This window comes from Anomaloglossus baeobatrachus, chromosome 2 (assembly GCF_048569485.1).
Source record: "Anomaloglossus baeobatrachus isolate aAnoBae1 chromosome 2, aAnoBae1.hap1, whole genome shotgun sequence".
Classification (NCBI taxonomy): Eukaryota; Metazoa; Chordata; class Amphibia; order Anura; family Aromobatidae; genus Anomaloglossus; species Anomaloglossus baeobatrachus.
In genome coordinates, this window is record NC_134354.1 from 263669210 (window position 1) to 263681586 (window position 12377).

Consider the following 12377-nt stretch of genomic DNA (forward strand, 5'->3'; position numbering starts at 1 on the left):
GACGCTGCCGACACGACTGACGTCACGGACGTTTCCCAGCATAGTGATCACGTCGACTCCGAGACCGGTGACCCACCTACACAACCCAGTTCTTCCCCCGGAGTGCTGACCGAAGTGGGGCGTAAAGACAGTGATGGGGAGGGGAACAACCGACCCTTGAGACGCACTGACCGCACCACTGCTGGGATCCCGCCCGGGCGGTCTTACAGGGACCAGTATGTATGGCCCACTTCTCAACCAACCCCTGTGACATCTGCAGTCATCACTGCCTGGGAACCGACGGTAGTTGACAGGGACTGCCAACCTTTAAGTGGGGGGGTATGTAATGGGATCAACAATTCAGACTGCATCATCAATGTAGAAGGGGATTTGAACATTGCTTCAGCACTTGCCCACAAGGGGGCAGTGTCAGACTGTGCAATTACAGACACAGAGGTGGGAAATCCCCTAGAGCCCGTGTGTTCTAACCAGGAAAAAAAAGAGCGGCAAAACAGTACGACCCGGAGCTCAGCCAGGAGAGAGCTACGTGTGGTCTCCCTGAACAGAGGGTTCTTTTGCAACCGGATTCTTGGAAGAATCACCCTGTGGAAGTGGGTTCTGCCATTCCCGGTCTGCAGGACTTTGTTTTCACCGAGGATCTAACCGGACTGCAGAGCATCGCGCCCGGAGTGCATATCCAGGGGCTGTGACAACTTGACTGCAGAGCATCGCATCCTGAGTGCAAGTGCAGGGGCCGTTACCGACACAAGGGAGCCATCCGTGCAACCGTGACCTCCCTTCTTCTGCTCGGTGTGCCCCGGGACTAAGAGACTGACTAGAATCCGTTACCAGCAGGAGAAGATCAAAGGAGAAGACCGAGGAGCTGCATCCCTTCAGCGCTGCACCGGGACCCATCATCGTGAGACTCCAGGCCTGCGACGTGGGAGCGGCATCTTCTTCTGGGATAGACTGGTACGTGATTGTAGGGAAAGTTAGGGAAAGTTGCCGCCATTTCTTTGTTTTTTTTTCTCTTGTCTTTTTTTGCTTGCTGCGTACCCGGAAGGAGTGAAGATCCGGGGACTCCACCATACACATGTGCGCAGATAGTTCGGTTGACTGTGTAATAAATATGTTTCATAGTAAAGAAATGTTACTACCGGTAAAATCTGAGTATGGGGATTTTGTTGGAATAGAACATACACACACACCCGCGGCCCTACCACCGGTCGCTTCAAGGTTGTCCTCTACTTACATTATCCTTAGGATAGGTTATCAATGTATGATCGTCCGGGGGCTGAGACCCTGCAACCCCGCCGATCAGTTGTTCTCGGTCTCGGTTGTAGCACCAGGCAGCCGGAAATGCTCAGTTCCAGAGCTGCTCCGACTTCTGATAGTGTCTGCGGCCGGGTACTCCACATCCGCATCTGATGCATATGAATAGGAGATAGGTGTGCAGTACCCGGCCATGGCCATTATCAGAAGTCAGAGCAGATCCAAAACTGAGCATTTCTGGCTGCCTGGTGCTGCAACCGGGACCGAGAACAACTGATCGGCGAGGGTGCAGGGTGTCGGACATTGATGACCTATCCTAAGGGGTTCTTTGCACGCTGCGACATCGCTAGCCGATGATAGTGATGCCGAGCGCGATAGTACCTGCCCCCGTCGCACATGCGAAAACTTGTGATAGCTGCCGTAGCGAACATTATCGCTACGGCAGCTTCACACGCACTTACCTGCCCTGCGACGCCGCTCTGGCCGGCGACTCACCTCCTTCCTAAGGGGGCGGGTCCTGCGGCATCACAGCGACATCACACAATAGAAGCGGAGGGGGCGGAGATGAGCGGGACGTAAACATCCTGCCCACCTCCTTCCTTCCGCATTGCCGCTGGAGGCAGGTAAGTAGATGTTCCTCGCTCCTGCGGCTTCATACACAGCGATGTGTGCTGCCGCAGGAACGAGGAACAACATCATACCTGTCGCTACAGCAATATTATGAAAATGACCGACGCTACACAGATCACTGATTTAGGATGCTTTGCGATCGTTTATCGGCACATCTAGACTTTACACGTTGCGACGTCGTTACCGGCACCGGATGTGTGTCACTTTCGATTTGACCCCGGCGATATCGCAGTAGCAATGTCGCAATGTGCAAAGTACCCCTAAGGATCGGCCATCAATGTAAAATAGTGGACAACCACTTTAAGGGAACGTGTACATCAGAAGCATGGACTGCATATTACATTAGCAGTTTTGTTAATGAGACTTTAAGAAATGTGGATAATTTTGAAATCCACGGCAAGTTAATTTATGCTGCAGATATTACCAATGCAAAGTTAAAATTTGCAGCATTAGCTACAACCTTTTTGGCTTTTACTATTTTCCATTTAGCTGCAGCATTTCCGCTATAGGAGGCGTGAAGCAGAAACATCCCATGTGCAAATACCCCAACACGGACATTTCAGAATTAAATTCAGAACGTGAGAATTAAAAGTGATTTATCCTGGGCTGCCACTGTTATGTTATTAGGATAACTTTGTCTGATCTCGTAATTGGAATATTCTAAGGGGTACTTTACACGCTGCGACATCGCTAGCAATTGCTAGCGATGTCGAGCGCAATAGTATCCGCCCCCGTCGTACGGCCGATATGTGGTGATCGCTGCCGTAGCGAACATTATCGCTATGGCAGCGTCACACGCACATACCTGTTCAGCGACGTCGCTGTGACTGCCGAACAATCCCTCCCTCAAGGGGGAGGTGCGTTCGGCGTCACCGCGGCGTCACCGCGACAACACTAATCGGCCGGCCAATAGAAGCGGAGGGGCGGAGATGAGCGGGATGTAAAATCCCGCCCACCTCCTTCCTTCCGCATTGCCGGTGTCACACATAGCGATGTGTGATGCTGCAGGAACAAGGAACAACACTGCTTCTTACCTGACAACAATTTTTTGTTATTAAACGTCCTCTCCAAAACAAACGATTTTTGTCTTTTTTGCGATCATTTTAGGTTGCTCCAGCCTGTCACATGCTGCGACGTCGCTAACGGCGTCGGATGTGCGTCACAAACACCGTGACCCCAACGACATCGCTTGAGCGATGTCGCAGCGTGTAAAGTACCCCTAAGAGTATGCTTTCTAGCCATTAATTAATTTGAGTCATCATTTTTATACACTTAGCATATGGACATGTGACTGTTTCAGCCAATTACTGGCATAACTGTCACATGCCCAAAAAAAAGAAAACCAAGAAACCAAGACTGATAGAAGACCTGGGCAGTACTAGGAGAGGAGCAGCAGAGGATTGGAAAGTTCCCTGGCACAGCCCAAGAACATACATATTGCAGTCAAAACCTTCAGGATACATCCATGTACTTTATTTCATTACAGGGTCCCATGCTTGAGAATGTTGATAAACAATGGTTTAATTCAGACCACTATTAAAGACACCGCAATAAATGATAGAACATTCAGCTCACCCACTTCAGATCTCCTTGCCTCTTCTCTGCATCACGGACCAAAAGCCGGGCAGCCTTAAATAATCATAGAATGGTGTACATCACAGGAAGAAGGCATTCTCCGGGTAAGATTTCCAAGTGGTTTTATTCGAGTTTACTTAGTATATACTAAGACAGAGACAGACAGCCCCTAAACTGGGGAAAAATACGTCTTGTGACAAGTTTCAATCGAATCACTCGGTCTTAAGGCCGCTTTACACGCTGCGATATCGTGACCAATATCGCTAGCGTGCGTACTCGCCCCCATCGGTTGTGCGACACGGGCAAATCGCTGCCCGTGGTGCACAACATTGCGCGGACCCGTCACACTACTTACCTGCCTACCGACATCGCTGTGACCGGCGAACCGCCCCCTTTCTAAGGGAGCGGTTCGTTCAGCATCACAGCGACGTCACAGCAGCGTTACTGAACCGCCGCCCAATAAAAGCAGAGGGGCGGAGATGGCCAGGACGTAACATCCCGCCCACCTCCTTCCTTCCTCATTGCGGGCGGCCGCAGGTAAGATGAGGTTCCTCGTTCCTGCGGTGTCACACATAGCGATGTATGCTGCCGCAGGAGCGATGAACTACTTCGTACACCGAGCAGCAGCGATAATCGAGAATAGGAGGGCATGTCACTGATGAGCGAATTTGAACGTTTTTGCGATGATTCAAAATCGCTCATAGGTGTCACACGCAACGACATTGCTAAAGAGGCCGGATGTGCGTCACAAATTCCGTGACCCCAACATGATCGCTTGAGCGATATCGCAGCGTGTAAAGCCCGCTTAAGTCAACATGACTAATGGCCCCGTTACACGCGACGATTTATCATGTGATCGCATGTGCAATCGCACCCGCCTCCATCGTTTGTGCATCACGGGCAATTTGTTGCCCGTGTCGCACAAAGTCGGTCACCCCTGTCACACGTACTTACCTCCCGAACAACCTCGCTGTGGGCAGCGAACATCCTCTTCCTGAAGGGGGAAAGACGTTCGGCGTCACAGCGACGTCACACAGCGGCTGCCCAATAGAAGCGGAGGGGCGGAGATGAGCCGGACGTAACATCCTGCCCACCTCCTTCCTTCCTCATTGCCGGTGGGAGTCAGGTAAGCTGTATTCGTCATTCCCGAGGTGTCACACGGAGCGATGTGTGCTGCCTCAGGAAAAACGAACAACCTGCATCCAGGAATGTGACCGATATTTTGAAAATGAATGACGTGTCAACGAGCAACAATAAGGTGAGTATTTTTGCTCGTTAACAGATGCTCGTAGCCAGGGTCGGACTGGGGTGTCTGGGGCCTACCAGGGAAAATAACTCTAGAAGCCCACTCTACAGCTACATGCAAATATCTATTAGCTGCTATGCCCGTTATAGTTTAGCACTGACTGTAAAGCACAGGCAGCTCCTGCACATCTCCTGTGCACACACAATAACTCTGTACAATTACAGTAGTTTGCAGTAATGGGATCTTTGGTGACAAGTTATCACCGATCCACAGGGTAGGTTGGTGACAACTTATTGATTGGTGGAACCAGACCAGTGGAAACCGCACCGACCGGAAGGTTGGGGAACTTTTATCCCTGACAGGACACTTATATGCCCATTATACAATGCAGCGGCAGCAGGTGGGATGTGTGGCCACAGCTCCATCCATCCTCTGTGGGGTGGGATGTGTGATCGCAGCTCCAGTCATCCTCTGTGGGGTGGGATGTGTGACCGCAGCTCCAGTCATCCTCTGTGAGGTGGGATGTGTGACCGCAGCTCCAGTCATCCTCTGTGGGGTGGGATGTGTGACCGCAGCTCCATTCATCCTCTGTGGGGTGGGATGTGTGACCGCAGCTCCATTCATCCTCTGTGGCGTGGGATGTGTGACCACAGCTCCATTCATCCTCTGTGGGGTGGGATGTGTGACCGCAGCTCCATTCATCCTCTGTGGAGCAGTCAGATAAAAACAAGCACAGCGCTCACAGCCACTGAGGGAATGAATGGATCAGGGGTCGGGTCAGACATGAGCTCCAGTGTAATGGGGATAAAGGTTGCACATTTTGCTGATCAGTTCGGGTCCCAGCAATCCGACCACCACTGATGAATAAGTTATCACATACTTAGGCCACGTTCACACTTTCAGTATTTGGTCAGTATCTTACATCAGCATTTGTAGCCAAAATCAGTAGTGGGTGAAAAATGCAGAAGCGGTGCCCATCTTTCTATTATACTTTTCCTCTCATTTTACTGATCTACAATTCCTGGTTTTGGCTTCAAATACTGAGGTAAAAAACTCACCAAATACTGTGTGCATGTGGCCTTAGTAAAGGAGATTACTTGTTTTCACTGGAGAACCTCTGTAAGTGCATATTTGTTGCAGTGTAATAATCACACGACAGCGAAGGATTAAACATTCAAATATTTAAACTATTGGAAATAAAGAATCTTCCCCATATTGATAGAGAGAAAAAGTGACCTCCAGACACAACACAATCAACTATACCAAGACCAATAATATCACATACAAGGGGGAAATACCGCCACACCGTGACCAGACAACATATTACCACCACATAGTGACCAGATAACATATTACCAATACATAGTGATCAAACACCACCGCATACAAGAGAGTAATACCGCCACACCATGACCAGATAACATATTACCAATACATAGTGATCAAACACAACCACATACAAGAGAGTAATACCGACACACCATAATTAGACCACATAGAAACCAAATATTACCACATACAAGGGAGGAATACCATGACACTATGACCAGACTACCAAATAATACTACATATAAGAGACAAATACCACCAAACCATGACAAGACCACATATTACTACTACACAGTGACGAATACTACAATAAATGTTCATGAATAAAAACCACAATACTAATAACATTAATATTACCATCAGTGCCATTATACACAGGAGCTCTGTATATAGTGTCAGTGTACAGGTAATACAGTGATCACAGATGACTTTATAAACAGGAGATCTGTATATAGGTAACGGGCCCCCCCATCCCTGTGCTGTGTAGCAACGAGCCCCCCCATCCTTGTGCCGTGTACCAACGTCCCCCCATCCTTGTGCAGTGTAGCAATGGTCCCCCCATCCTTGTGCAGTGTAGCAACGGTCAACCCCCATCCTTGTGCAGTGTAGCAATGGTCCCCCCATCCTTGTGCAGTGTATGAATGGTCCCCCCATCCTTGTGCAGTGTAGCAACGGTCAACCCCCATCCTTGTGCAGTGTAGAAATGGTCCCCCCATCCTTGTGCAGTGTATGAATGGGCCTCCCATCCTTGTGCAGTGTGTGAATGGGCCCCCCCATCCCTGTGCAGTGTGTGAATTGGACCCCCATCCCTCTGCAGTGTGTGAATGGGACCCCCATCCCTGTGCAGTGTGTCAATGGGCCCTCCCCCATCCTTGTGCAGTGTGTGAATGGGACCCCCCTTATCCTTGTGCAGTGTGTGAATGCCCCCCCATCCTTGTGCAGTGAATGAATGGGTCCCCCATCCTTTAGTAAAATTCTCATTCCAGTCCCCTTCCTGTCCCCTATTATGCTGTTGTTCAAACACACACACACACACACACGTTAGGTTAAGTTCACACATTGCATTTTGGTGCGTTTTTGCTCATTGCGTTTTTAATCAGTGAACAATGCCATTAAAGATTGTTGAAGAAAAAAAAAAAGAAAAAAAGGTCTGATGTCATTTCTTCTTCAATATGTTCTTCATTCTCCACTAGTGTATGCAGAAGAGCAGACAGCTGCAGAACTACAAGGCTCAGCATACTCCATCCAGGACTGTATGCTGGAGGGAGAGGCAGGGGGAGCAGAACTACAAGGCTCAGCATACTCCATCCAATAGTGTATGCAGGAGAGCAGACAGCAGCTGCAGAACTACAAGGCTCAGCATACTCCATCCAGGACTGTATGCAGGAGTTTTTTGCCCCCAAAAAAATGACGTGGGCTTCGCTATATTTTTGTATGCTAGCCAGGTGCAGCAGGCAGCTACGGGCTGCCCCCAACCCCCAGCTGCCTATTTGTACCCGGCTGGGAACCAAAAATATAGGGAAGCCCTAAAAAAAAATGATGTGGGCTTCGCCCAATTTTCGAGTCCAGCCAGGTACAACTAGGCAGCTGGGGATTACAATCCGCAGTGCAAAGTGCCCAAGCTTTCTAGGCACCCCCGCTGCGAATTGCAGTCCGCAGCTACCCCAGAAAATGGCACTTTCATAGAAGCGCCATCTTCTGGCGCTGTATCCAACTCTTCCAGCTGCCCTGATGCCGGGTGGCTCGCTGGGTAGTAATGGGGTTAGGACTAGCTGTATATTATCAGCTGGCCCTAAGCCCGAAATTCATGGTATCACGTCAATATTAGACATGGCCACCATGAATTTCTAGTAAAGATAAAAAAAACCCACAACACACAGAAAAATATTTTTATTAGAAATAAAACACAACACAATTAGTGACTCCATCTTTAATGAAATAAAGAACCCCCCTCCGCAGTAATCCTGGGTCAAGGGTCCCGCGCCGTCCAATCCAGATCCAATATCATCTGATCGGTTTGCTGGAAGGCAAAGCGATCAGATGATGTGTCAGGTTCAAGGGCCTGAATCACACGACACAGCAGCTGATTGTATAAAAGCCGGTTATACAAACAGCTGACGCATCAGTGAGAAAAAAACAAATATACACATGTCCGATCGCTGCAGGATCTGCCGGTAATCATCTGATGAAGTCTCCTGATGGCATCAGCTGATCGTTTAAGCCGGCGTCACTTCGAGACTTATGATCAGCTGATGCGTCAGGTGACCGCCTCAGGTGATCAGCGCCAGGTCCTGAAGCCATCGGATGTACCTGGGAGCACACAGCCGGAGCTGTGTCCTGCGGTCTGCAAGGAGCAGCTGGACAGCGCGGGGAACGAGGACGAGAGGTGAGAAGATTTTTTTTTTTTCTTCGGCTGCTGAGCGTTTACCTGCAGCGCTGCGCGTCCTCTTCTCTACTGCTCCGGCGCAGTGTGATGGCGGACGCTGTGTCGCTGCGGGGCTGAGCACCTCCTCCGCCTCAGTCCTGTCACCGGCCGCACTGTTCACATGTACGCACGTCTGAAAGAGGCGCGTACATTTGAATAGCGACACGGTCTGGGACTTCCGCAGTGCAGGACATACGGTGATATCACATGACTGTGATGTCACCACAGGTCCTTCTGCAGCTGCACAAACTACAGCGATAATACGGAACTTGTGTTATCGCTGCAGTTTGTGTTTAAAAGACTGGGGGGCCCTCAGAGCGTGGGAGGGGGGCCCATCAGAGCGTGGGGGGCCCTGCACAGTCTGCCCGCACATAACGCCGGCCCCGAAAAACCGGCGGCACCACGGCGCTATCACTGCCCCGTGCTATGTAAGGCACAGGGGCCCTCTGAGGGCCCGGGGCCTACCGGGGGATTCCCCGGTGGGCCAGACCGAGCCTGCTCGTAGCTGTCACACGCTACGATATGTCAAACGATGCCGGATGTGCGTCACGGAATCCGTGACCCCGACGACATATCGCCCGATATATCGTAGCGTGTAACGAGGCCTTAAGACTGAGTGATTCGGTCGAAATACGTATTTTTCCCCTGTTTAGGAGCTGTCTCTTATCCACTTTGTATATACTAAGTACACATGGAATAAAATCACATGGAAATCTTGACCGGAGATGCCTTCTTCCTGTGCTGGACACCATTCTATGATTATTAACCCTAGAACGTACAACCATAGAAATCTACAATGTTAACCAAGTAACCTAGCAGGCCTGCGAGGCCTCTAGGGTTAAAGACACCAACTGCAGAATACTTCATACAGTTGGTATTGAGCTCAATAATAGTCCTTACTATTACTTTATGCAGTTGGTATTGAGCTCAATAATTCTTACTATTACTTTATACAGTTGGTATTGAGCTCAGTAATTCTTACTATTATTTTATACGGTTGGTATTGAGCTCAATAGTCCTATTACTGTATACGGTTGGTATCAAGCTCAATAGTCCATACTATTACTTTTTATGGTTGGTATTGAGTTTAATAGTCCTTATTTTTACTTTATACGGTTGACAATGAGCTCAATAGTCCATACTATCTATTATATGGTTGGTATTGAGCTTAATAGTTATTGCTATTACTTTATTACACAACTGATGGAATAAAGAATTGCATGTTTTTTCACCCGGAGGAACGCTGTCATCCTTGTTATTAGAGACAGGGAAAGAGACAGACAGAGACAGGGAAAGAGACAGACAGACAGGGAAAGAGTCAGACAGTGAAAGAGACAGACAGAAAGGGAAAGAGACAGACAGGGAAAGAGACAGACAGACAGTCAGGCACAGAAAGACAGACAAACACAGATAAAGAAAGACAAAGAGACAGACAAAGAGACAGACATAGACAAAGAGACAGACAGGGAAAGAGACAAGCAGGGAAAGACAGGGAAAGACACAGACAGGGAAAGAGATAGATAGACAGAGACAGAAAGGGAAAGAGATAGACCGACAGGGAAAGAAACAGACAGACAGGGAAAGAGCTAGAGAGACAGGGAAAGAGATAGAGAGACAGACATAGACAGACAGGGAAAGAGACAGACAGACAAAGAGAGAGACAGACAGACATGCATAGAGAGAGAGACAGGCAGAGAGACAGAGAGAGACAGACAGGGACTGAGATAGAAACAGAGAGACAGTTACTATCCCGGGCAACGCCAGGCACTACAGCTAGTTACTTTATACAGTTGTTATTGAGCTCAATAGTCCTTACTATTACTTTATACGGTTAGTATTGAGCTCAATAGTCCTTATTATTACTTCATACAGTTGATGTTGAGCTCAATAGTCCTTACTATTACTTTATCCAGTTGGTATTGAGCTCAGTAGTTCTTATTATTACTTTCTACTAGTGCAGATTACTTCAGTTCTTTCATAAAACAGTCTGTACATTGTCCATACAAAAGGTTTCCAAGTAGAATTATAAAATACCACCTGATGCTTAGCTATTATGCTTCTGGAAAAAACTGGATGGCAACCAATAACCTGTCATTACAGTTTGGAGTAGAGGATACATTATTTTTATTTTTTTTTTTGGCAGCTTTACCATCCAATCTCAGGAAAGCTGGTGAACTGTATTGGCAGTAATATTGGCTAATGAGCTTCAGCAGGTGTAAGGAGATGTACCAAGCAGCTGGCAAGATTTTCTAGACAGATAAGGATGTATAGTTTTATTTGATGAGAATTTGCTTTTCAACATAATCAAGGATAATTAATACACACACAGTGCAACCAGTCTGCATATATGTTCAAATAATTATTCCATTGATTTCTGATTAATATTCTGTGTATCGGCCCGGAGTTAAACTTTTTGCTGATTATTAGTTACCGGGATGATGATGATATCTGGTCCTTGTATATGTATAGTATGCTCCACTAATAAATGGGTATTATACAGCAAACTCACATTTTTCCTATTAGATCTAATAAGAATAGCTTTTATACTATATTCCGAGATATAAGCAAAAAGAATACTTAGTACAATATTAACTATTAACACTTAGATTTTCTTCATGGCGCAGTTTACACAAGTCAAGGATGGCTGGAAGGATAGTCAGGAAACCGTCTCGGGGCAGACTAGGTGTTATGTTCAGAAACACAGCTAACATAACAGGCTGCTGGCTCCTCTCACTACAGCACACTGCAGCTTCATAGATTCCTTGTACTAAAAACATGCAGCAGTTTTATTACCCAGCTGATCCTAAAATCTGTTGTCCCACATTTTCCTGATGTGAAATCACAATGGACACCATCCTCTTACCTGTGAGGGAGCCTGTCACGGCTGCTGCCGGCTTGGTATAGGTGAGTTTTATTCTCCAAAATTCTTTGGATCTCCTTTCACTCTTCTTAGTGGCTACTTTATCTCTTCTACTTTCTTTACTTCTCTATCTCTGTTTTAAATCCAGATCCCAGTGAGCAGATCTTTGAGTTTTCTGGGATACAAGGAAGAAGGGTGGAGAAGAGAGATGTACAGGAGGAGAGGGAGTTAGGGAGGAGGACAAGAGAGGGTGCAAAGGGGAAAAGGAGAGGAGGGTAAAGGAGGGATAATGACAGAATCAAATACAGTGGGGAGAGGTTAAGGGGAGTACAATGAAGTCTTTATTTGGCAGCTGAGGCTTGCTGGACTTATTCCATACTCTCCTATGCACACCTTCCATTTCGTAATGTTCTGTTCTCATTATAAAAAGCAGGAGAAATAAATAAAAGAGATGAAACATTAGCAAATAACTGATTTAGCTCATAAACAATAAGAAAATAGCTTGTAATTATTCAGGAAATGGTTACTGACAGGATTGTACACAGTGATAACTTAAAAAGCTCCAGTTGAAAATCTGTAATAAGGCCTTCACATACCATGTCCCATGAGCAAAGAGAAGAAAAAAAACAGCTCACCCTTTCAGGAAATTGGAGTATCAACCAAGAACGGTGCACGGACTTTTGGTAGTTAGACCTTACTACCACGAATTGCAGGGAGGAGGAGAAAATCCAGCATCCAGTTCCAGAAATTTAAAAGATCAGATTTTATTCAAAATTTCATTAAAATTCCATGTTCCATGGTTGCATTAAAAACGCATCATAGCAGGTGTAAAAAGGGGAGGACGCGTCCTCCCCTTTTTACACCTGCTATGATGCGTTTTTAATGCAATTTTGAATAAAGTCTGATCTTTTAAATTTCTGGAACTGGATGCTGGATTTTCTCCTCCTCCCTACCATGTCCCATGTATAAATACATCATGGTGTATTCTTATGAAAAAGATGGTCCTTTGGGACCACTTGGCCACCAGGCAGTGGTGTAACTGCTAATCTGCACCCTATAGG

The 12377-nt window shown here is 47.2% G+C and overlaps 1 protein-coding gene across 1 annotated transcript in view; it reads right to left on the reverse strand.

Moving 5' to 3' along the window:
* The window catches only part of PRELP (proline and arginine rich end leucine rich repeat protein), a 252431-nt gene extending 240849 nt beyond the window's left edge, over window positions 1-11582 (reverse strand). The window contains exon 1 of the mRNA XM_075335802.1: window positions 11320-11582. The gene's annotated coding sequence lies outside the window, so the exon portion shown is untranslated. The remainder of the gene's footprint in view (window positions 1-11319) is intronic.
* Window positions 11583-12377: the final 795 nt, after the last annotated feature.